The 26,552-nt window shown below is 36.2% G+C and overlaps 1 long non-coding RNA gene across 2 annotated transcripts in view; it reads left to right on the top strand.

Moving 5' to 3' along the window:
- Positions 1-26,552, top strand: part of LOC140685688 (uncharacterized) — a 261,132-nt gene that overhangs the window by 113,161 nt on the left and 121,419 nt on the right. For both annotated transcript variants that reach the window (XR_012059009.1, XR_012059010.1), the window contains exon 3: positions 25,869-25,941. This is a non-coding gene — a long non-coding RNA (uncharacterized lncRNA). The remainder of the gene's footprint in view (positions 1-25,868; positions 25,942-26,552) is intronic.

The raw sequence follows: 26,552 nt of genomic DNA, 5'->3' as shown, positions 1-26,552 counted from the left end.
CACTTCAATTTCTTCTTGCATTTTTGTCAAATTTTCTTTTATGTATGTTCCTGCTATGTGGTTTCAGATACATACATTCAGTATTACTAGGTTCATTGTTAATCTATATTTTCACTATATGGTAATCATATTTATCTGTATTCCTATTAATAATTGTGCTAAGAAATCACCCTCAAAGACCACCAGGATAATAACTTATGTTTATCTTGTAGTAATACAGCTATGATAGGCCTCTGACCATTTGGTAACTTTTACTTGAGAGGTTTCTAACCCAGCCTGTAAGGTATCTGGAGTTGTATTCCAAATTGTTTTGAGTATCCCTATATGTACTTCCTACCCTGACTCAAAGGGTCCCTAATCTAACTCCCTAATATGTAAGAATCACTAGTAGTATAACTTGGATGTAAGAGTTTCTCTTGCAGACAATAATTAAAAATAAAACAGAAACAACAATAAAAAACAACAACAGAGAAATCTTATCTTTTAATACAGCTGGTGGTCTTCGGAGTTAGTTTTTGAGATCATTTTTTAACTTTTCTTTTTATTTATATGGTTTCTGTGAACTAATGTTATTTCTTTCTTTTAAAATTTATTTAATTATTTTGATAATTAAAGCTGGTTTATAAAAATAGACCAGTTTAAGGGATAGGAAAAAGATCTGGATCACATACATTTTGCAGCTGTATTTTTAAAAAATTAAAAAGTTTTATATATATACATGCAAATTTATATGCACAAATACATATATACAAATATATACACAAATGTATATGTACACACATATAGACATATATCTATGTGTATATCTACATATTTATATAACATTTTTTACATACAGTGAAATTCAAGTCTTAAATGAACAATTGAAGAGTTATGACAAATGGATACACCTTTGAAAACAATACCCCATTTACGAAATTTAGAATATTTCCATGACCCCAGAAAGAATCTTCAGTTTAAAAGCTTTCAAAAACAAAATTGAAAGATAATTTGTTTTAACTGCAGTATAGTTGATTAACAATGTTGTGTTAGTTTCTGGTGCACAACATAGTGATTCAGTTCTATATATATATGTGTGTTATATATATTCTTTTTCATTATAGATTATTACAAGCTATTGAATATAGTTCCCAATGCTATATAGTAGGACTTGTTGTTTATCTGTTCTGTATATGGTGGTTTGTATCTGCTAATCCTAAACTCTTAATTTATCCCTCCTCCCCTTCCCTCTTTGGTAACCATAAGTTTGTTTTCTATGTCTGTGAATCTGTTTCTGTTTTGTAAATAAGTTCACTTGTGTCATTATTTTTAGATTCCACATGTAAGTAATATTTTATGATATTTGTCTTTCTCTGTTTGACTTAGTTCACTTAGTGTAATAATCTCTAGGTCCATCCATGTTTCTGCAAATGACATTATTTCATTCTTTGTCATGGCTGAGTAGTATTCCTCTCTCTCTGTGTGTGTGTGTGTGTGTGTGTGTGTGTGTGTGTGTGTGTGTGTACATATACCGCAACTTCTTTATTCAGTTATCTGTCGATGAACATTTAGGTGGCTTCCATGTCTTGGCTATTGTAAACAGCGTTGCTATGAACGTTGGGGTGCATCTATCTTTTTGATTGGAATTGAAAGATAATTCTAATCATGTTCAGCTTAATTCTCTTTTTTACAAAAGCATTAACACAGATATAAAACTTTTAAAAAATTAATAATTTCTATTATTTATTAAGTAAACTTTTAAATACTTTATAGAAGAGAAAAGACATGTTTTTTTAAGCTGTAATTTTCCCTTCATACCTTAGTATTTCCATAAAAGATTACCAAATTTACTAATTCACTTTGTATTGATAGTGTTCTATTAATATTGTATCCACTTAACTTTCAAGTTCTGTCATCCTTCTTTGTACTCCTTAATGGTTTTTTGCATTATCATTGTTGGTGTAGAACTTTGTTGACATTTTGTTATTGGTCCACAATGATTTGAGATTTTCTCTTTCTGACTTCAAAGAGAAAAGTTAACTTGGGTAGATACTGCACTTGTTAGAATTCCATTAATTTTGAAGAGGGTGTTCAAGAGAGCTGGAGTTTTTTTTTATTCTTATTATGTATGTGTTATCTAATGTGATTATCCTAACTGTTCTGTAAGGTAGGGTTATTGTACTCATTCTATAGAGTACAATAGAATAAATGGAACCAAAGTCACATATCTAGGACCAATGCAGCTGAGATTTAACTCAGGTCTTTTCAACTCTCCGACCTTTGGTTTTCCTACTCCAGTATTTCTGCTGAGCTTTGCCTCAGTTTTTCCCTTAGCTCTATTTCCAGGTGAGGTGTTCAAAATCATTCATCCCACCACACTTTGAAATGTCTTCTTTAAAACACTTTAGAACATGAAGGCACATTTTTATTATCATTTAAATTAAATATTTATTGAGTACCTGTACTGCTAAGTGTGGGGGATATAGAGAGTTCTGTGCTAATCTTCACCTTCACAGACGCAAAAATATCAATACTTGACTAGGACAGGTTTGGTTTTTTGTGGTGGGAGGGGAGCTGTCATCCTTTGCATGCTGTTTCTGAGTGAAACTGATGAACTTTCTTTATCCAGACTGATTTTTTTTTCAGATAAAAATTTAGGAAACATATTTTTCAACTGATGCCGACGCTTGTGATTTTCTTTGGTATGTCATTGTTCTTGCTGTTTAGATTTATGGTTCTATTTTTCAGGTATGTTTAGTCCTGTGCATTGTTCCTATCACTTGTTTAAGCTGATTATCTTGTTAGTGCAGTGTTCCCTTGACATCACTGATATTTTGCTGTGTGCTTCCAAGTCTATTGTTTTAAGATCTTTCACTTTTTAAAAAGTTTCTCTAGTTTAATCAGTGGTGTTCAACTGGGGGCAGTTTTACCTTCCAGGGAACATTTGGCAATGTCTGGAGACATTTTTGTTTTTCACAGCTGATGGGGCCTGGGGGCCTCTACTGGCATCTGGCAAGTAGAGGCCAGAGGTACTGCGATATCCTACCATGCACAGGACAGCCCCCCACAGCAGAGAATTATTTGGTCTAAAATGTCAGTAGTGCTTGACAATTAACAATGGTATTGAGAAATCCTGTTTAGATGACTTATGAAGTTTAGGGTAGTCACTTTCTTTAGGTGAATAATACTCCTAGGATACACATACCTTGCAGGTTTTTATCAGAGATTCATTTTGAAGCCCTCCTTTTTTTATTTCTTCTGAGACTACAAAATTATACCTGACACTTTTTTTTTTGATGGAAAACATAATACAGTAGCCCCCTCTTATAGTTGCAGGTGTTTACTTTGGCACTTAAAGCAAGACTCTCACTTGAGGTATTTCCAATAACACATTATTTGTAAATCTTAACTATCACTCTTTCCCCCTCTTGACTCAAGGAACTTCATAAATCAGTGAATAAAGTAATTGCATTTATAAAGCTAACATAATAGGCCTTTGTTTTAAATTGGACCTCTTTTTCCCTAAATGTTATTGAATAAAAAGTATAGTCTTAGCAAAGTTTTTTTCATTTGTTTGTTTGGTTTTTTGTTTTTTTAAGATTTTAAAGGGATTCTCAGCATGAACACACCATGACATTTGCTCAAGAAGTGATTTAGCATGTGTGCTGAAAACTCTGAAGTTGAGAAACTAACTGAATCAATTTTTCATTCCCTTTGGTTGAAATTCAAGTACTAATAAACACAATATAGCATGAAAACATGAGGGTATTTTGTATCTGAGCCTTGTTCTGCAGCCTTGGTGAAAGGTAGTTTGTTTCGTTATTATTTTTTCTTGTGCTTAGGGTTTAAACTAATATACAAAAGGAAGTAGGGAAGTTGATGATTTGCTCTAGTTTTAAAAAGAGGAAAAGGAGAATTTGTGTTCACTCTGTACTTGCTGATTAGTGCATCTTAAACCCCAACCAGGCAGATGTCTTCCAGACTTCCTGAAAAGAAAGGGAGTTGCTGTATGCTTCTCATGGTTTCCTACACAGATGGCCTTTAGAACATGGGAGCACATTTTACACTGTATAAATCAAATGTTTATTGACTATATATTGTGCTAGATGTGAGGAATACAGAGAATTGTAAGATGTTGTCTTTGCATTTAAGGGGTGCATACATTAATGTATTAGCAGCCTTCCAGGTTAGAACTTGCTAGCTGTGGAAAGGGCAGGACAGACATTTCTTGCTACTGCAGTTCCCTTTCCCTTCTCATGTGGCCAGCCCTTCCTTGTACTAGCTATGGGGCAAAGTCTGGTCTCCAAGGGATTTGCTTGGAACGACCCCCTTGCTTCTAGTTTGCTCAGCGCAGCACATCCTGGCTCTTGGATATCTACATAAACACTGGGGTTTTGTGTTTGTGGCTAGGCCTTCTTGGCTTGATGACTGACTCCGACCACACCTTTTCTGCATTACTGACCTCTGTGACTTGCCTGTTCCTCTCTCCTGCAGCCTGTCTTGATTTTAAGAACATGAATGGCAAAGAAGTTCAAAGAATAAAAGATCTAGTGCTGATTTAATGACCTTTTATTAATATGAGAATATGAGAAGAAGGGTGTGAAAAATGATCCTCAGGCTGAAATATAGATAATAGGAAACCAGTTCCTTTTACATGCCTCTGAAATGTTTTATTTCATTTAAACTAACTCTTAACTTGTTCAATACCAATTTCAAGGCTGTTTATAGAAAAAGGAGTAAGAATGAAAGGGCAAAGCGTACCCTGATTTTCTGTGACCCAGTTGTTACCTATCCCATGTAAATGCACTGATGTTGCTTTAAGAAATCTGGTTTTCCTCAGCAGCTGGTAGAAAAATAAATGAGGGGCTAAAAGATGGTAGGGAGGAAAGAACCACAGCAGATGCTGTGGGGAAGAGGAGAAATGTAGTAGTAATTAGGCACACCAACAAGAGCCAGCATGTAGCAAGATTAGCAAAACTTTTTGAGGAAAATCCAAAAGGAAGTCTAGAATTAGCAAATGTTCAAAGGTTCTTCACTCTGTGGTGGAAATTCAAAATCCTTTCTATCTTCATTACCAACCAACAGATCACCCTTGCAGACTAAAGTAGAATTTGATGAAGAGCTCGAGTGGCTTTGGGCAACTAGAATAGATGCTGCACATTCATGCACTGATGCTTATGCATTTAGATCAGAAGGCTGAGATTCAGAATACAATCTAGAACTGATTAGTATTTTTAAAATTGAAGTTTGGTTGATTTACAATGTTGTGTTAGTTTCTGGTATACAGCATAGTGATTCAGTTATGCATACATATATGTATATGTATTCTTTTTCATTATAGGTTATTACGAGTTACTGAATATAGTTCTCTGTGCTATACAGTAGGACCTTGTTTTTTGTTTTTCTTAAAATCTATTCTGTATATTGTAGTTTGTATCTGCTAATCCCAAACTCCCAATTTATCCACCCCTCTCAACCCCAGAACTGATTTTCTTTTAACATAAATGTTGTTACGACAAATTTATTTAGATTTCCTCTCATCTGCAAGCTAGAAGCAATGAACCCAAAGTTGCCTCTAGGGACAGACATATGAACATCAGTGCAAAGTGAACAATGACAGTTTGAGATAGTTTGATAGTATGGAAGGGGACAGAAATAAAAATATAAAAAATTGCCAAAGTAAACAAGAGAAAACATACTGGCCTATTGAATGTAGGGACAGATAATTTATGTATCAGTTATTGTTTTATATCCCAGTGTAATAGTGATAGTTTAAAGATGACCCTAAATCATGAAGAAATAGTCAAATACATTTAGCATATCTTGTTTGGGACACACCAGAACCATTTAACATTTTAGAAAAAGTTTCTATCAAACTCTTACATTAGCAAGTCTTCAGTTATCTGAAAATCTGACTTATATAGAATACTTTATTCTTGAAACTATCAGTAAGGGAAATATTACTTCATGTTTAAAACAAACAAGAAGGAGGAAGCTAAGTGAGATTCAGGACTCTAGGTTGGAATATTAGGGACCCGAATTTCTGAGAAAATTGACTTGCAATCTCCCTATTTAGCTGTGGCTGCACACTGGATGTCAACTGTAGGACAAAGCCAGATCTTGTAGACATTCTGTTGCCCTGACTGCCGGCACAGAGCCATCACAAGCTTCAGAACAGCCCCAAGGGGCGCATATATTAAAGAAAAAGCAAGAGCCATGCTCCAAAATGACTTATTTAAAATGCAAAGGGTAACAAGAGAGCTACATTTGGGGAAAGCCCAGCTCTCAGAAACAGGAAAGTAATACCAAATCTTGGTTAAATTTGCTTACTCTTGAACTAATTAGCTGGGGATTGAATTCAGCATGAGAAGTCAGAATGTGGGTTAAGAGTGAAGGAAAATGTTATTTTTTCTCTTAGGTACCAGCTGGCACTACAGAATATAGTAGCACACAGCACATGAGATTCAGGCAATTTGATGAAATTGCAAAATTGTGAAAAACACCATGGCTGATTGAAAAGGGGTTCCAGAGATATAATGTGGGCCAGATGCATGATAAAAGGCATTTTTATCTTCTTTGGTGTGGGCATATTTGTCATTAAAAAAAGAAAAGAGGAATGAATAATATAGAATCCACTAGAATATAAAATAACATGTTCCGACCACTTCTGAAATACTATTCCTACCTAGCATTGATCTGCTATTGTTTTCTTTCAAATCTCTTTTCTTGTTTTTCTAAGATGGGAGACTTGTGGGAAAATCATACATAAAAGCAGGAAGCCAAGATCTTTTGCTTTTGTTTTACTTGTGAATCTTTAAGAAGAGAACTTACAACAAAGTCATATTACCCATCCCTCACTTGTACACGCCCTTGACAGAACATGTCTGCATATAACAAGATCTTCTTAACAGGCCTGTGCTAGATTTAAGATTTTCACATCTAATTAGCTGTATAAACACATTTGGAATTTAGGGAATTTTCTATGTCACAAGGGAGTGAAATTTTATTGCTTATTTTGTAAGTGGGTGTATTTTGTAGATGGGATCCCCTTCAAATTTGAAGTGTCTACACGATTTGAAATCCATGCTATTGCCTTTTGTGTTCCCTTTGATTCTTACATTGTGCATTCCATGTTAATTCATCTACTGCTTCTGCATTCAGAAGTGTTTGCAACCAGAACCAAGGGTAGACCACCCCAGGGAGAGTCATGCTGCCCACAAAGTGCAGGGCACATTTCAGCCAAGGGCACCGAGCTCTTTAGTCCTGCCCTGCCAAAGCCCAACTATTACATAAGTTTTCCATGCCCAGATCTCTGCCAAATTTGGGCATTCTGTGAATTTCTCTTTAGCTTATTGCAGAATGAAAGGAGAGGCAGGTAAATACTGTGCCTAATCAAGAGTCAGGAGGGAACTAGAATAATTGAGTGTGGCCATCCACAGGCAGAGCGCCCACCTCTGCATCAGCTGGTTGGGAATCCATGGGGGTGTGAGTGTGGCGTGGGGGATGTGAGGGACATGATACAGGTCACTCACAGGTGGATTTGTCTTCCATTAGTGACGCCGAAGTGGCAGAGCTCATCTGATACTATTCCAGACTTGCTGCTGGGTGTTTCTAATCATGTGTTTTAATTAATGTTTTCATTGTATTTGGGCCCAGAGGCTGTTTCAACAGACCAGCATATATTTAGAAGTCTCAGAATAAATACATGTAAAACAAAGGAAAACTGACTCTGTTGGAATGATGAAAGTTATTGTTTCTAAAAAGATTAAGGCTTCAGACTCTATTTACTGCTTGAAGTGATCCTCTGCAATATCATGGCCTGTTACCTAAACACACCTTTGGGTGTAACAGAGCGTGGTTTCAGAATCTTATCTGAGGTCTGGCTTTAGATGTCTACACTGTTGGTCTTGAGGCAGTTGGGGACACTGTAGAATTTATTGTGTCAATTTTGACTTAAAAAATATTAACAAAGAACTAGTGGGGATATTGGGTTGGCAGTAGTAGCAAATTTCCGAGGCAACAATTATTTGGACCAGTGTAGATCTCTTCCCACTGCTGGAGAGGTAGTTGAAATGGGCTAGTTTCTATGTCTCCTGGTACTATTTTCTCTTGAATTTTTGCTCTCCCTATTAAAGGGGACTTATATCTCTTCTGCATACATTTTAAGTCAGTAGCACTTTTAGGGAATGTATTTAATTCAATTTAGGGAATGAATTTAATTCAATGTTTACAGAGCACTTCTTCAATCAAGGCAGGAGCTAGACTTTACAGAGGAATGAGATGTTTATAAATTATAGAAAATGTATTTATAAGACACATCTTACTTCTGAATATGTACCGACTTTGAAGTAGATGAGAGATGAGAGCATTTCTTTTTGTCAAGATCCATTATTAGTTAAGTTCTCCATCTGCGATTTTCTTTGGGCCACAGAGTGCTTGTGAAATTTACTCAAGAGCTGGAATGTTAGCAAATTTCCTGGTGAGAGTAGCAAGGTCTGGTTCTGGGTGGAAGAGTGAGGTTCAGAGTCTGTCTGGTTATCTGCCATCACTTTTTGCTTATCTTTCCTAGTAGTGGCACCCCTTTCATTCCTCTTTCTTTATCTTCAGGGGTCCAAATTCTTCAAAATGCCCTGAATTAATGGTTCTTGACCGTGGTTGCAAAGATAATTGAAAAAATACATGTCTGGGCCTCATGCTTAAACCATTGAGAAGTGCTGCAGTGATTCTGTTGAGGAGCTGGGATTGAGACCACAGTGCCCTTTGCCCACCATTAGCAATTCTCCTCTACATGCCATTTGGCAAGCTTACCCTTGTTCCTTGCTTTAAGAAGCCACCAGTGCTAAGATATATTATATGTTTAATAACGGCTTTTTGATTAAAAAATAACAAGAAAAAAAATCACTACATTAAAAGCACACCTTAATTTGAGATCATGACTTGGTTACAGAAATATTAAAATATGAAAATCGTATAAATCTTAGAAAAAAGAGAATATGTTTCTTAATACTACATTGACTGAGACCAAAACTTGACCTATAATTTTTTGAGGGCTATTTGCATTGTGAAAGAGTGTGCTCGTTAGAACAATGTATTACAAATGTTGTATTTTTAATGATAAACCTTCAAATTAGATTCTAGGCTTCTTAATCATTGCAGTATTGACATTTTGGACTGGACAGTACTTTGTTGTGGGGGCTGTCCTGTGCATTGTAGAATGTTTAGCAGCATCTCTGGCCTCTGCTAACCTGTAGCCAATAGCACTCTGTCTTCCAGTTGTGACAACCAGAAATGTCTTCCAGACATTGCTAAATTGAGATCCATCAGGCTAATGAAGTAGACATTTTGAGAGCAGCAGCTTGTATCAGTTAGTGTTCAGTTGCAGAGAACAGGCCCTACTCTAGCTGGCTTAAGCCGAAATGTATTAATGACAGGGTATTCAATGGTCTATAGAATTGGTCTGTGGGTAGAAGAAACAGAATCAGGCTGGTGAGCTTCCAGAAACAAATCCCAAAGCCACACCACAACTGACTCATCGAAGAAACTGCTGTATTTGCCTCAATCTGGACGCTGCCTGTCAAATGAAGAAGCTGTGGTCAGGAAGCCACTTTTGCTAAACTGGGGAGTCAACACTTCATCTGCAGCAGCAGAACGATACCTCGTGTCCAGTCTCTCTCCTTGCTTTACTAAGTGTGAATTCATGTTCTGGAAATGAATCTAATAGCGGAGCCTACATCATACCCAGAACTCAGTTACAAGGAAGTGTGGAAAAAGGCAGTTTTTAGTTTACCAGCCTATATAATACACAGGAAGTCATTGCTGAAGGAGGTTGGAATAGATGTTGAATGAGCTCATCTCTAGTGTCTTCCTCAGGGTTCTTCCCAGAGATCCTTAACTCACACCAGAAGTTTACCATCTATCTAGGTAATGGAGGTTGTAATTGAGGTTGGCCCAAGTGTTCTCTTGACTCCCTATTTGCACTTTTTATACTGCATTAATTTTCTTCTTTCTTTTACTCCATTCCCCTTCCTATTTTCTATTTGATTACCATTCGTTTCATATCTCTTCCCTTTCTCTGACCCTAAACTATAGATTTTCTGAGAACTTGAAATGTACGTATTTCATACTTGGCTTTGTCAGTAGACATGGCATGTGAAAAGTCTTTGTTAATGATATGTGAGCTGAGGCCTAGGATTTCAACTAATACCATATGTATCTCCATTTCACTGAAGACACTGTTGGAATAGATATTTTGAGGGCAGAGGCTTGTATTTTTGAATTTCATTTTCTCCATCTAGAAGAATAAAGCACCAATTAATATGAACAATCACATTGATTTGAAGTAAATATTGATAAGTAGCCTTAAGTCCAAGTGGATGAAAATCAAGTGATACTTTCTGTCTCTTTTGCAATTAAAAAAAAAAACATGACTCCTTATGGCTGGGCGTAATAAGTGATTGCTTACCTGATAAAATGTGTTTTTCTCCTGGTTTGGTGCTAAAATTTCCTAACTATAAATTTAGTTTAAGCTATAGGGACTTTGACCCAAGTTAAAATTCAGGCCTCTCCTTGGGAGAGGTAAAAATATCACAGGTCATTTATTCTTTGGTGTAGGGTTGCCATATAAAATATAGGACAACCCCAGTTAAATCTGAATTTCAAATAAACAGTGAATAATTTTAGTATAAGTATGTCTCAAGTGTCGCATGAAAAACAATGTTCATTGTTTATCTGAAATTCAAATTTAACTGCATGTCCTGTATTTTTCTTTGCTAAGTCTGGTGTGAATGAACTGATCAAGTTATTTCTTGTGAATACATTTCCTGAGATGGACAGGGATGAAGCAAACATGAGGGTAATGGACTCCTGAGAGGAATAAAGATGAGCAAGTAGGGCTCCACACAAAAAGGAAGAGGGACAACTAAAGACAAATAGGCACTAAATTGGTCCTGGTTATCACTGACCATTCCCTAGGTGTGCAAATAAAGTCCTGATGTGAGGATAAAGCTCTCCTCCTTCCCTGCAAATGTAGCCACTTTCCTAAAGCATTTGGATCTGGTCCCAATGCAACATTCCATTGTCCAAGCTGGACAAGTCAAACTTCGAGGTAAATGGAAGAGATGAGCAGTGCAGGCACTGGATACCTTGGAGCCTTGTAATCTCGCTTGCATAACCTCCAGATTGCATGGTTCTTGGCTTCAGTGCAGCTGGGCACAATTTCAATGCACATCTATGGAGACCATGTCACAACAACAAAACAAACCAATGTAGCTGCGAGTTACATTAACAGCTTGAAAAAACAAGTCAACAGACTTGAAGACTGCTCTGACAGCCCCTCCCAGGGAGTCAGACTTTGGCAGAAAGGCAGTTACTGTGCCTTCTTTTTGACATTTTTTCAGCTAAGATTATTCTATATGATCTGCAGCTTATTCCTTTCAAAGACTTTTTGTTAGTTTGTTTGTTTTGTCAGAACCCTTATTTGCTTTGTTGTTGGTGGGCACTACATCTTCCCTAGGTGCAGTGTCCTGTATTGCATGCAAGTGTCTAAGAGATGGTTTCCCTGCTATAGATGTCACACCCATGAATGGTACATCCTTTCTTAAACTGTTACACTGCTGTAGGTCAAAAGTACATTGGGACAGATTTTCAAAATTTTCTGGTACTTCGTTCTTTGCCTTGTTGCAAATTGGTAGTCAGGATGAGTTTATACACCTTGTAGCAATATCTCATATGACAGTTTTGAAGTAATTTGTTAGAGACATTTTTCTCCTTACAAAGAGTACACTAGTCCGTGTAAATTAAGATTGGTAGAACCTTCCCCATTACTGAACTAAGAACAGACTGGCTTCTTAATGTTAGTGGATCAAGCCCAGGAATACATGTGGATTGGAGTCTTGCCAATATCAGGAAACTCCTGTGCTCATATATATTTTATTTCTGATTTTTATGAATGGTTTGATTTACAGGCCACTAACATTGGGCTGTGTGGGTGAACACACTGTGACGAAGCTGGTGAAGGAAAATTAAACATTTTGGAAGGGATCTTAGCTGTTCACTGTAATTTCTTTTAAAAAATGTAAGGTATACTTTATTTTACATCTTGATTTTTTTCATCTGATTTGATTATTCTTGGTTAATCATATTTTACCTCAAAAATTTAGCTCCCTACACATACAGTACATTATAACAACTCTGATTTTTGCCTTGTTTTGAAACTGTAAACTTATGTTTGTAAGAGAACAACAACAACAAACACAGCAAAGGAATCTTCATTTTCCTTATTTTTCTTTGGTTGTCTTTTTTTAACCAAGTCTCTTCTGACTCATATCCTGGGCTATCTTAATTTGTGCATGTTTCCAATTTTTTTTTCATTTTCAGTATTTTCCCAAGTTCTTTTTGCTATTATTCATTCCCCAACTCCTATTTCCACATATCCTCCCTTTTCTGCACCATCTCTTCCTGTTTCTCTGTATCTTTGTAAAGAGATACAACTTTCTTTGCTCTTTTTTTCACAGAACTTTTATGAAGTTCTGCTCCAAGCCCCCTTAAACTATACGAGACAGATTGCCTTAACTCAAGGGAACACTTGAGTGAGAAGCCTGGATGGACCTGGAGTTGCAGATGTCAAAGGTGATGGGTTATGATCTCTCTTAGGTCCATTCCACCCTTAAGATACTACAATTTCATGAAGAGATACTCTTGGGATTTGTGGATCAGGTAAACTATTTTTGTGCATTTAGATTCTCCATCAAATAGTTTGAAATTAAGTTACGGTAAGCTGGAAAACAGACAAACAAAATAATTTCTAAGCCATAAAAAAATTTAGCTCTTTTCAGAGTGGCAGAAAAATCAGTATTATCAGATAGTCAGAAATCCTTGTAATATCTGAGAAGAGATTAATTCTCAGAAGAGAGAGTAACTGTGGCGAGATTAACACCTAGTTCAGTTAACAGGTCTTTTTCTGGCACACCTTGGCTTTCCCCAACTATATGGTAACTTTAAACTCTTCCAGGGAATCTAGAAGTCATAGATATCTCAAGTACTCCATGCCCTCCCCTGGAATTCCTGTGGTGAGGGCTTTATTCAGGGTGAGAAAGCTGCTTCCTCTATGGAACTGTGCCCAATATGGGAGCCATTGAAAAGGGAGACCATGCAGTTGTATGTCACAAGTGAGAAGTGTAGATTCAAATCTTATTTTGTTGAGGCCTTTCATTTGTTCATTTGTTTCATAGTGCACCTGCTCTGTTCTAGGCACATTATTAAACAATGATGAACAATGGTGAGAAAATCCAGGCATGGGAGCACCCACCCTCATAGAGTTTAGAGTCCAGTGGGGAAGACAGACAGTAATGACATAATCACACAAATACATTTAAAATGGTATCAGTAGTAAGAGTTTAAAAAGGGAAGTACATGGAGCTATTAGAGCATAAAATAGGTAGGTTTGACATAGTTGTGACATGGGAGGAGAGCTAAAGGAAAAAGAGAAGTTACTTGGTTGAAGAGTGAGGTGAACAGTTCCCTAGAGATAGTGGCTAAGCCCCAAAGATCTGTGACAGGAAGGACAAGGAGTGAGAGGGTCAGTGAAGCTGTGAGTGAGGATGAGGCAGCAGGAGGGAGCAATAGGAAGATGGGCAACAGACCCTCAAAGGCCGTGTTATGTATGATTTTCATCTTTAATCCTAAGAACAATGGGAAGTCATCAAAATACTTTGGTGGGAGAGGTAATCAGAACATGTCAAAAATACTTACTTTGGTATATAATAAGCATCCTGTGAACTAAGGGGAATTTAAACATTTGAAACTGAGATTTTTAAAATTACATAATGTAAGAACATTTAACATGAGATCTATCCTTTTAACAAATTTCAAGTTTACAATACACTGTTGTTGACTAGAGACACAAATATTGTACAGCAGATCTCTAGAACTTATTCATCTTACTTAACTAAAACTTCGTGAATGTTGATTAATAACTTCCCATTTCCTCCTTTCCTCAGCCCCTGGTAACCACCATTCTACTCTTTGATTTTATGAATTTGACTATTTTAGATATGTCATATGAGTCACGCAGTGTTTGTCTTTCTATGTGTGGCTTTTTCATTTAGCATAATGTCTTCAAGGTCCATCATGTTAAATATTGCAGGATTTTCTTTTCTTTTTTTTTAAAGGCTGAATAGTATTCCATTGTATGTATACACCACATTTTAAAAATGCAGTCTTAAAAAGAAAGTAAAGAAACAATCCCCTTTAAAATAGCACCCAAAGTAATAAAATATCTGGGAATAAATCTAACCAAGGAGGTGAAAGAATTATACACAGAAAACTATAAACCATTGATGAAGGAAATTAAAGAAGACTTTAAAAAATGGAAAGATATTCCATGCTCTTGGATTGGAAGAATCAATATTGTTAAAATGGTCACACTGCCCAAGGCAATCTACAAATTTAATGCAATCCCTATACAATTACCCAGGACATATTTCACAGAACTAGAACAAATCATAATAAAATTTATATGGAACCATCAAAGACCTAGAATTGCCAAAGCATTACTGAAGAGAAAGAAAGAGACTGGAGGAATAACTCTCCCAGACTTCAGACAATACTATGGAGCTACAGTCATCAAGACAGCATGGTATTGGTACCAAAACAGACATATAGACCAATGGAACAGAATAGAGAGCCCAGAAATGAACCCACAAACTTTTGGTCAACTCATCTTTGACAAAGGAGGCAAGAATATACAATGGAATAAAGACAGTCTCTTCAGCATGGTGTTGGGAAAACTGGACAGCAGCATGTAAAACAGTGAAGCTAGAACACTCCCTTACACCATATACAAAAATCAACTCAAAATGGATTAAAGACTTAACCATAAGACAAGATACAATAAACCTCCTAAAGGAAAACATAGGCAAAACATTATCTGATATACATTTCAAAAATTTTCTCCTAGAAGAAATAAAAGCAAGAATAAACAAATGGGACCTAATGAAACTTACAAGCTTCTGCACAGCAAAGGAAACCAGAAGTAAAACAAGAAGAAAACCTACGGAATGGGAGAAAATTTTTGCAAGTGAAACCGACAAAGGCTTGATCTCCAGAATATATAAGCAGCTCATATGACTCAATAAGAAAAAAATAAACAACCCAGTCCAAAAATGGGCAGAAGACCTAAACAAGCAATTCTCCAAGGAAGACATACAAATGATCAAAAAGCACATGAAAAAATGCTCAATATCACTAATTATCAGAGAAATGCAAATCAAAACTACAATGAGGTATCACCTCACACCAGTCAGAATGGCCATCATTTAAAAATCCACAAATGACAAATGCTGGAGAGGCTGTGAATAAAGGGGAACCCTTCTACACTGCTGGTGGGAATGCAGTTTGGTGCAGCCACTATGGAAAACAGTGTGGCGATTCCTCAAAAGACTAGGAATAGACTTACCATATGACCCAGGAATCCCACTCCTGGGCTTGTACCCAGAAGGAACCCTACTTCAGGATGACACCTGCACCCCAATGTTCATAGCAGCACTATTTACAATAGCCAAAACATGGAAACAGCCTAAATGTCCATCAACAGGTGACTGGATAAAGAAGATGTGGTATATTTACACAATGGAATACTATTCAGCCATAAAAACCGACAACATAATGCCATTTGTAGCAACATGGATGCTCCTGGAGAATGCCATTCTAAGTGAAGTAAGCCAGAAAGAGAAAGAAAAATACCATATGAGATCGCTCATATGTGGAATCTAAAAAACAAAAACAAACAAACAAACAAAAACAAAGCATAAATACAGGACAGAAATAGACTCATGGACAGAGAATACAGACTTGTGGTTACCGGGGGGGGGGGGGTAGAGGGTGGGAAGGGATAGACTGGGATTTCAAAATTGTAGAACAGATAAACAAGATTACACTGTGTAGCACAGGGAAATATACACAAAATGTTATGATAAATCACAGAGAAAAAAAATGTATGCAAATGCCTTTGTTTTACCATAAACATCAAGCCAAGAAACTCCTCAAAAAACAAAACAAAACAAAACAAAACAAAAAAACAAAGCATAAATACAGGACAGAAATAGACTCACAGACAGAGAATACAGACTTGTGGTTACCAGGGGGGTGGAGGGTGGGAAGGGATAGACTGGGATTTCAAAACTGTAGAATAGATAAACAAGACTACACTGTATAGCACAGGGAAATATATACAAAATGTTATGATAATGCACAGAGAAAAAAATGTGACAATGAGTGTTTATATGTCCATGAATGACTGAAAAATTGTGCTGAACACTGGAATTTGACACAACATTGTAAAATGATTATAAATCAATAAAAAATGTTTAAAAAATACAGTCTTTTGTCAATGGACATTTAAGTTACTTCTGCTTCTTTGCTATTGTGAATAGTGTTGCAATGAATATGAGTTCTAATACTTCTTTGAGATCCTAAATTCTTTTGGACATATACCAAGAAGCCAATTGCTGAATCACATGGTAGTTCTATTTTTAATTTTTTGAGGAACTTCCATAATATTTTCCATAGCAGCTGCACCATTTTGCATTCCCACCAGTAGTGTTCAAGTGTTCCAGTTTCCCTATATCCTTGCCAATGCTTATTGTCTTTTGTTTTTTTCTTAATAGTCATTCTGTCAGGTATGAGATGATATCTCATTGTGATTTTGATTTGCATTTCCCTAATGATCAGTGACAATCAGCATTTTTTCCATATACCTGTTGGCCATTTGTGTATCTTTGAAGAAATGTCTATTCATATCTTTAGCCCATTTTGGAAATCAGATTATTACTTTTTCTTTTTCTTTTTGTTTTTGTTTTGGTTATTGAATTGTAGGAGTTGCTTATGTATTTTGGAGATTAACTCTTTATCAAATATTTGATTTGCAAATATTTGTTTTTTCTATTTCTGTAAAAAGAAATCTTTGGGATTTTGATAGGGATTGCACTGAATCTGTAGATCACTTTGGGTACGGACATTTTATCCATATTAAGGCTTCCAGTCCATGAACACGAGATGTCTTTCCACTGTTTTGTCTTGTTTAATTTTCTTCCTCAATGGGTTGTAGTTTTCAGTATATAAATCTTTGATCTCCTTAGTTAAGTTTACTCCTAAGTATTTTATTCATTTTGGTGCTATTATAAATTTGATTGTTTTCCTAATTTCCTTTCCAGCTAGTTCATTTTTAGCGTATAAAAATGAAACCGATTTCATATGTTGATTTTTGTATCCTGCAATTTTACTGAACACTTTTATTAGTTGTAACAGCTTTTTAAAAATGGGATCTGGGGTTTTCTGTATGTAAGATCATGTTATCTGCAAACAGGGATAATTTTGCTTCTTCCTTCCCAATTTGGATGTCTTTTATATTTTTTTCTTGTCTAATTGCTCTTGGACTTCTAGTACCATGTTAAAATAGAAGTGCTGAGAGTGGGCATCCTTACCTTATTCTTGATTTTAGAGGAAAAAAATTTTCAGTTTTTCACCATTGAGTATGATGTTAGCTATGGGCTTTTCATATATGATCTTTATTACGTTAGGTATTTTCCTTCTATTCCTAGTTTGTTGAGAGTTTTTATTATGTAAGAATGTTGAATGTTGTGAAATACTTTTTCACCATCTGTTGAGACAGTCATGAGATTTTTATTCTTTATTCTATTGATATGGTGTATCACATTAATTGATTTTCATATATTGAACCATTCTTTTATCCCAGGGATAAATCTCACTTGGTCATGTTGTATCATCCTTTTAATATGCTGTTGGATTCAATTTGCTAGAATTTCTCTGAGGATTTTTGCATCTTATATTCATCAGGGATATCAGCCTGTAATTTTCTTTTCTTGTGTCTTTGTCTGGTTTTGGTATCTGGTAATGCTTGAGCGATATCGTCAAAGGGTTAATTTAAGTTTTGCCTCACCACCTGGGTGGCTGTGTACCTTGGACAGATCTTTCGTTTTCTCTGTGGCCCACCTATTACATCTGTATAATGTCCTAATCAAACTTTCTGTGGTGATTGTGAGGCTCAGTTGAAGTAATAGCTGTGAAAACACATTGAGAAGGCAGATTGCTAAGAAAGTTAACATAAATACTGTAATTTTTAAGAATTGTAGTCATTACAGAAAAAAGTCACAAGGAGGTAGCAGTCTTTGCTATGAATTACATAGTGTTGTATTATATTTTTACTTAAATGGATTTAGTATAGAGTTATTCCCAAAACAGTAAAATGGTTGCTAAGTTATGATAGAGAATGTAATAATGAAAGTTTCTTCTTTCTCCTATTCAGGGTGGACTTGCAAATAAGTTAGGTACTATGTGTTAATAAAACAAAATATTTTGATCTCACCTTTTGATTTTGCTGTTTTGATCTTGCCATTTTGACTCCACTGTATTGACATCAAGGACATTTTGGCCCTTCAGTCTACTCTTTAATCTGCCACTTAGTGAAAAGTGTGATAGCTATATTTATGGAGTGATTTTTAGGTGCTGGACTCTTTTCTAGGTTCTTTACATGTATTTTCTCTTATAATATAGCAATTTGATAAGGTATGCACTATTATAATTCTGATTTTATAAATTAGAAACAGAAACAGGTAGTCAGGTGAAGCAACTTGATCTAGGTAGTTCAGTCAATGATGTGGATAGTTGGTTTATGGAATACAAAAGTGATTGGAAGTATACAAGCCATACAACTGGCCAATCCTTAATGATAGAGCAATCCTGGATTATCTGAAAGAAATTACTCATAATATTATCATAAACCAACAATCAATTGTCTTTAATTAAGATCATAATGAATATTACATACAGAGAATAAGAAATAACAATGACAATTATTAAAATTTCACATGATAAAATGTGTCATTTTTCCAAACTTAACAGAAAAATAAAGTATTATTGACAAAATTTAGACTGCAAAATTTTACTTGGTATGAAAAGATGGTCACAAAAAGAAAATTCAAAATGGCTGAAGATATAATCAGTAACATTTGATATAGATGAAAACCTCATAAATGACAAAATCTTCATTGTAAAATATACCCCCAAACAAATTGATACTGATGAAAATAGTTTAGTAAAAATAAAGTAGAAAAATTCAAAATACTATAAGTGTATATAGAAACTTTATCAAAGAATTATAATAACTTAGTGAAATTTACTTCAGTATATCTTTCTCCATAAAAATGTGGACAAACTAGTACTATAAAACTGTTTTAGACTTGTTTTTGAATTTTTAGATATATCTTACCAGCATCCATTTTGAGGTCCTATTCACCACAGATACCTTACTAAATTAAGATACTGTACTTGGTATGCTTAATTTTTAAATTCAAATCAAATTTTTACTTTATCTTATTTAGAGAATGAGTGAAAAGATGCTACTTGGAAAAGAAGAGGTAAAAAGAGGTTGATCTTTCACATTTAATCAATAAATAACACTTTTATTTTATTTCTGCCTGTAAATAATGTGAATACTTGTTTATTATTGCTACTGGCTAGTCACATTATAGTCACCTAACAAATTCTGTTGGGTTATAATTATTCAATTAAATTGTTTTGTAAATTGATAGTGAATTTAATTTGCTATGTTTGACAATGATTTGTAATTTGACACTTCAGAGAATTCTGATCAACTTAAAAGTATGAGGTAAGTATTTGACAAAGATGTCATCTCGTATTTTTGACTATTAAAAATATTTCAGATTCTGTTTCAAAAAGGGCTCACTTGAAGTTATAGTTAATTTCCCATTGGTAAAATATGTAGTAACTATTGGAATCTTTTATTTATACTTAGTGGAAAGTAACTCCATTTACAATGTGCAATGGGTTATTCAATAACCAAGCCTAATTTCCACTAATAAATGTGAGAAATGGAACAAGTTATGAATGGTGACCAAAGTACAGATGCTGAGTCGTTAGCTTAAAAAAGCAACCTTCCAGAGAAAAAAGATTCAAGTTCTTGAAAAATATTAAAATAAGAGCATACCTGTGGTTCTTAAACTGGATGCAATCTTACATTAATTAGCTTTAAAAACTAGCTAGTGAAATGAAATTCAATGCATCATTGGAAAGGACAGCTTGAAATTTTTAGATGTTGAATTATTCTACTCTTTTAGATCAATAGTTCCAATATCTACTGTAAAAGAAGAAAAATCTAAATTCTGTATATAGAATGAAACACTTTATTTTAAGCTCTTGGAAATCTGTTTGCAAATCAAATTAACCTCATGCATATTGTTTGTGGTTGTGTATATTAAGCCTAGTCAGTACAGTATTGTGGTTAAGAGCGCAGCCTTTGGAGCCTGACAGCTCAGGTATAAATCCTTGCTTTCTCATTTATTAGCTATAGAACTTGTGAACAACTGGAAAAATTAATTTCTTCCAGTACGGTTTCCTCACTTCTAAAATGGGGATAATCATAGTCCTACTTCATAGGATTGTTGTCAGGATTAGATTATTAATGCATCTAAAAAGTTCTACCTGTTGTTATTTTTATTTTTATTATTATTATTTTATTAGTTACAGGAGAAAAATTTCTGGCCTATTACAAATAGCCTTCTCAATTTCATATACGTTTGGTGTTTGGAGAATATTCTTTTCTGCCTAAATTGTTCTTAATCTCTATATCTATGTTTTTCCTGAAACCCTCCTAGTCAGCTGTGTGCTCTGTGTGGTTATTAAGATTATAGATAAAATGTAGCATACTATTATATTGTGATAGGAATCTAATATTGTAGATATTAAAACAGTGGGAACACAAGAGGATAAAACTAATTCTGAGAAGATACTTGTAACTATATGACCTTGGTAAAGTACTTTCTCTTACGTCTTGGCTTGCTTAAAATTTAAGTCATATAAAATGCTGGCATTGGATTAAATCTCTAATTTCCTTCCTGAGCTTCATATTTATAATACTCTTTCTTCTGCCTGAAATGCTCTTTTACATAGCTGGTCCCACTTTAATGATGTCATGTATCTTTGGATACCTGTAGAATGGACCAGTGTAAAGTGGATCTCTGTTTTTAACCACTCAGGGTTGTCAGTGGAAGCCAAAGTATAAGGAGTAAAGGCATCCAGAAGTGAAGTGAATTTGCAATATTATGTGTAATAGTAATATGGAGGCAGTGCTGAATGACAAACTGCCTTGATGAAAAGAGGGGCCACCCAAACTCCTGCGTGCTTAACATTAATAAGGCATTTTTTACCATCTTACTGAGCTGAAGTTTCTTAGGCAACAAATTCCAGACAGAAGCTGCTGGGAATTTTTACCCTTAGCCTTCCTCTTCACTACTCTGTCCTCTCTCCATTTATAAAAAGCTACTGCTTAAAGGGCTATTTGTTACCAGTGTTGAATGTCACCGCCATCAAGGACCCACCATTTTCAAGGTACTCTTCTGTGCATCGAGTAAATATTTGCCAATGTTCTAAATGCCAGGGCCTCTTGAGAACTTAAGAGGACTGTTGCGTAGGCAGGGAGGAGGGAGGGCAGAATAATTCCTGGCCCTGAAGCTATGCAGCAAGTTTTGGAGGTTTAGGCTGAATAGCTTTAAAAAAATATATACCACATCACTACTGCTTTAACTGTTACGTGTTGGCGGCTACATCTTGCTCAAGCTGCCTTGTAATATTCTTCCATGTTGACACTTTGGAGGAGAGCAAGAATTCTTTTCTCCTTCGGGTTTTGATCTGTGTTTGAAAAGGAAATCATTGAAATATAGTTCTGCAAGGGCACGACAAGGCAAGCCATCTACCTCACAATGAGGGCTCAGCAAGTTGCTTCGTGTTTCCTATTCAGAGCTGTCTCCTCTGTCAGCTTTTTTGAAGCACCTATAAAACAAAATTGGCTCATTAACTCTGAAGGAGTAAGTGAAGTTGGCAGTTGCACCTAATTCAAATAGGTTTTCCTTTTTAGATGTTTGCGCTCCAGAAAAAAGAACAGTCAGAAGATGAATGCCTCATTACAGGTGGCTGCTCATGGCCTTCTTTTGGGAGTGAGTGAGGTCAGTCAGGGTCAGGGGATGTGGGCATTCTGCTCTAGATCTAGCACTAAACTGGCCCATGAGGCCATTGCCATGGTGAGAAGATAGGATGGCCTTGTCCCTGTCATTTCATTCAGGAATTTTGCATATAAGGATAAAGATTGACTGTCTGGTGTTCCTTTCTAAACAATCAAGAGCGATTCTTCATGACTCTTCCCACGTGGACACAGACTTGTCTTAGTTGTGCCATCTTGCTCACAGGGATAAACAATAGCTCTGGCCTATGGACCAGCTCTTCTCATTCATAGATTCTCTTCTTTCAAGAAGTTCTCACTGCAGATTTGGGTCCTTTTCTGAACCTACATCACCCACGTTTTAATGAGCTGAGATGGATGCCAAGCTACAATAAGAGATGATTTTAACTCTCACAGTCTTACAGTCAGCAAATGAGGTAACATGTGATGATGTTCAGTAAATCACCATGCAAATGTGAGGCAATTTGAGACAGTCCTTGAAAGAAAGGTGGAAAACTCTTCTATGGTTTCTGGTTATGGAATAGTTTGAGCAAAGTTACAGAGGTGTTCATAATCAGTGGACAATCTTTTTGGTCCTTATTTTGTTTAGCCGAAACAATATTTGACACTGTTGATCCTTTGCTTCCTCTTGAAGAGTTCTCTTAGCTTCATGACATCACATCCCACTGGGTTTCTCCCTGCTTTTCTGACAGCCTTTTTCAGTCTCGCCCCCAGGTTTCTATGACCATATGTATGCTGAGGATGCCTCACCTGTGCCTCTAGCCAGACTGCCCTCTTGAAGGTCAGACCTATATATCTGCCTTCTGTTCACACTAATGCGCACTTAAATACCTTGAGTCTAGCATGTCTGAAACTGAACTCCTTATCTCTCTCCCCAGTTCTGCATCTTCCTCAGTGTTTTCTACTACAGTAAATAATGTATATCTATTTATTTAAGTCAGAAACATGGTATAATCTTTGACTCCTCCCTCCTTAACACCCCCCATATGATCAACCATCATGCCCTTTATATTAGAGCTCCTTAATATCTCCTGAATCTGTCCAGGTCTCTCTGTCTCCATTGTCACCTCCTTGTGTCAGCTCTCCATCATCTTTTGCTTGGATGACTACAGTAGCCATCTGCCTTCAGCCTTTTCTTCAGCTAATTCTCTACATTGTAGCCAGAGGAATCTTTCTAAAGCACAAATGTGATCATGTTTCTTCTTACCTTAAAACCTTCTAATAGCTCCCCAGATCCCTAAGTTAGGCTACTCACCCTTCAGCCTTTTTGAAGTACTCTTGCAGTTTATAGATTTACCAGGTGAGTTTTCTCATCTCCAGGACTTTGTGCACACTGTTCCCTATCTAGCACGCTCTCCCTCTGATCTCAGCTGGGAAATCACTGTTCATACTGTATTTTAATGGCCTGTTTACTTGTCTATGTCCTTTTATGTTGGTCAAGACCTCTTATAGAGTCTGGAACATTTTAGATATTGAGTAGATACTTTGCAAATGTATGAGTTAGTGGTAATGCATGAGGTGTCTGTAAGGACATCAGATCACTGAGCTTGACTGGAATGTAAGATATATGAAGGACAGGAGTGAAATATATGAGGAGAGTTTGAGTGTTTTAGGTTGGGTTCCCTGAACACAAATTCTGAGATAAAGATACCAGTGAAGGAAGTTTACTGGGGAATGTTCTTGGGGTCAACTCTTGTGAGGGAATTAGGGAGGAAAGTTATGGCAGAGGGAGAATTTGAACTGAAATGAAGTTTCAACAGAGTCCTCAGCAAATCCCACATGGCATATAGAAGCTAGCATAATCCTACAAAGTTGTCCTGAATTAAAACATTGGAGCTGGACCTTTGTGTTCTAATAGCAGTCATTGGATGTGGGCTGCCTCTGAGAGAGGGAAAAACTTGGACCAAACAGGTCCTTTTGGCCAAGAGCAATTTCTGGAGAGGAATTAAACTATGACCTGTCAGAAGCCAACACTGATGGAATCAGGGGGAATAAGCCTTGGTACTAAAGGGGGATCTGGGTGGCACACTATAGCATCCATGACACTAGGCCTAGTTCATCCCAGACTAAGGGTTAGATTGGATAAAAGGTGGAGAAATTGGAGACAAAGAGGGCAGTGGGAAACTTTTTAAACAGTCTAGATGAGGAAATAAAGGCCTGAGTAAGGGTGGTGGCAGTGGAAATGGAAAAGGCAGATGGTTAGTTGCAAGAGATATGACAGGCCCTGGTGGCTGATTAAATACTATATATATATACACATATATATGAAAAGGGGGCCTCAAAGTTGATTCTAAGGCTTTGAACCTGGCCGAGATGTAAGAATGATGGTGCTGGTAATGGAAATATAAGAAGAATGTAGTTCTAAACTTATATATATAAAGAATATAGTCTTGGTGGCAGATTTGTTGAATTTGCAGTATGGCAGCCACTCCAGTAGAAGTGGCCTACAGGTGTCTGGGCAATTTTGGGGGAGGACAAAAATCTCATACATAGAGTTATATAATGGTATGAGAATGGTCATGCAGCAGTATAACTCTTTATATATTTTATTAAATATATAAAGAGTTAGTGCTAAGGGAGTTCAGAGAAGGGAGAAATGGTGGCCAAGAAGTCTTCATGGAGTGGGGTCTAGATGGAGGTATGGGATCTGTGATGGGGAAGGAGAGGTAGGGAGGGAGCAATGTTGACATTCCAAGTGGGTGGACAATTGTTTTAGAAGAGGCAGTGAGGTAGGTATACACATCACATGTTCAGCGGACCAGGAGAAGATCAATTTGGCTAGAAGAGAGAATTTATTGAAGGAAATAATGATTTAAATAGTTGGAAAATTGATTGTGGAGGGACTTGAATGACAGGACAAATAACTGAAGGGTTAGAGGAGTTCAGGAGATATCTTATAAAACTGCCTCTTTTTCTGAAGTTTGATCCTACCTGCCACCTGAATGTGGGCCCCCATTAACCCAAAGAACTAGAACTCTCCACTTGAAAGACTCTCTGCTTTTTACAAGTGGCTCTGATGTGAAGTCTGTTGATTGTTGACATTCTTTTTCGTGGTGATTATATGAAGACACATTAAAGGAAAGTCCAGTCTGCATGTGTTTCTGAGATTTTTATATTCAATCTTTACTTAGCTTTCATGAGGCATGAAGAATCTATGGCCTAACTGGTCAGCTGGTTTACTGGCTCACCCTGTAAAGTAAATATTGTGTATCTGCAAGTGGAAAGTCAGTATGTATAATCTAGCTGCCTAGTCACGCCTGCCCAAACGCTGTTGAAAACTTTGACCAAGGGCTATAAAACTGTCAAGAACTACAGCCCAAGCTTGCTTCCACACCACATAGCTCATTATTGAAGCTATTAAGAAGATAACAGGGCATGCATTTAACTTGCTAAGATCCCTTCTTTGCTACAGAAGCATCTGGTAGAGCTAGACAGCTTTGTGTTACATAATTTTTTATTTCTTGTTTTTTATTTATCCTCTACTTCAATTTATTTGACATCAAAATTTACCCCACCCTTCTTTAAGCACACTCATATAATATAAAGTGTATCTTGATATCAATGCAGTGACTTCAAAATGGAATCTTCAGATTGGCCCACAGACTATTAAAAAAAATTTCTTTGGTGTCTTTTAGCAGATGTTTGATTTTAACCCTCCTCCAAGGTAATCATGGGCTGCTATGAGACTTCCCCTCTGCCATTTTGTGACATTCACAGCATCGCTTCTTTTCTTTTCTTTCTTTTTTGCATAATTTTATCACAGAGTATTTAAAACATCTCTTGGGAAAAGGATGAGAATTTCTGCTGAAGGGTCTAAACTTTTTTTTTTTTTGAACAGGAGGAAGTGAATGATATGTACTGAAGCCCCCATGGTTACTTTTGGAATGGTATGCTACTTAGGACCCATGTTGGTGAGTATGCACTTGATGTGCAAACAGTTACTTCTGTTAAGGTAAAGTGGCCCAAGCGTGTCTGTAGCTTTCTGCACAGTTAAGCTGCATGAGCTTTCATTCAACAGAAGAAAACATGTTAAATCTTGATAAATTGGAAAAAAAAAACCTGAGCATGTTATTAAGTTGCAACTGATATTCAACAGCTCTACCTAAATCTCTAAGAAGCAAACAAGGAGTATTTACTCTTTTATTCATTGTTCAACTTTGCACAATTGCTTTTATGCTTCAGTGCATAGAAATGCTTACTGCTTATAAAGGTTTTTTTATACTTATATTTTACATTTAACTGACCTTCAGATGTTAAGTCTAAAGAGGGTACATTTCAGTGATCCAAAGAAGAATCACACAAAGGTTGTGTGTTGTGTTTTCAATTTTAATTATAAATCTCAATTGCTTAATGCCTTACTTACTCCATTTAGGTCCTCCCTGAATTCAGGCTAATTTTCATGGCTGCCTTAGCCATCTCTAATATAAACTTTTCATTACCTCAGCTAGAGATAAAGAAGAGTCTTTTTCAAATCTTTAGTTGTGATGTTAGGAATGCTGAGATTTCCTTATTTTCCAAATTA

This window comes from Vicugna pacos, chromosome 15, assembly GCF_048564905.1.
Source record: "Vicugna pacos chromosome 15, VicPac4, whole genome shotgun sequence".
NCBI lineage: Eukaryota > Metazoa > Chordata > Mammalia > Artiodactyla > Camelidae > Vicugna > Vicugna pacos.
Note: the sequence above shows the minus strand (reverse complement) of the source record. Positions and strands in the feature narration are given on the sequence as shown.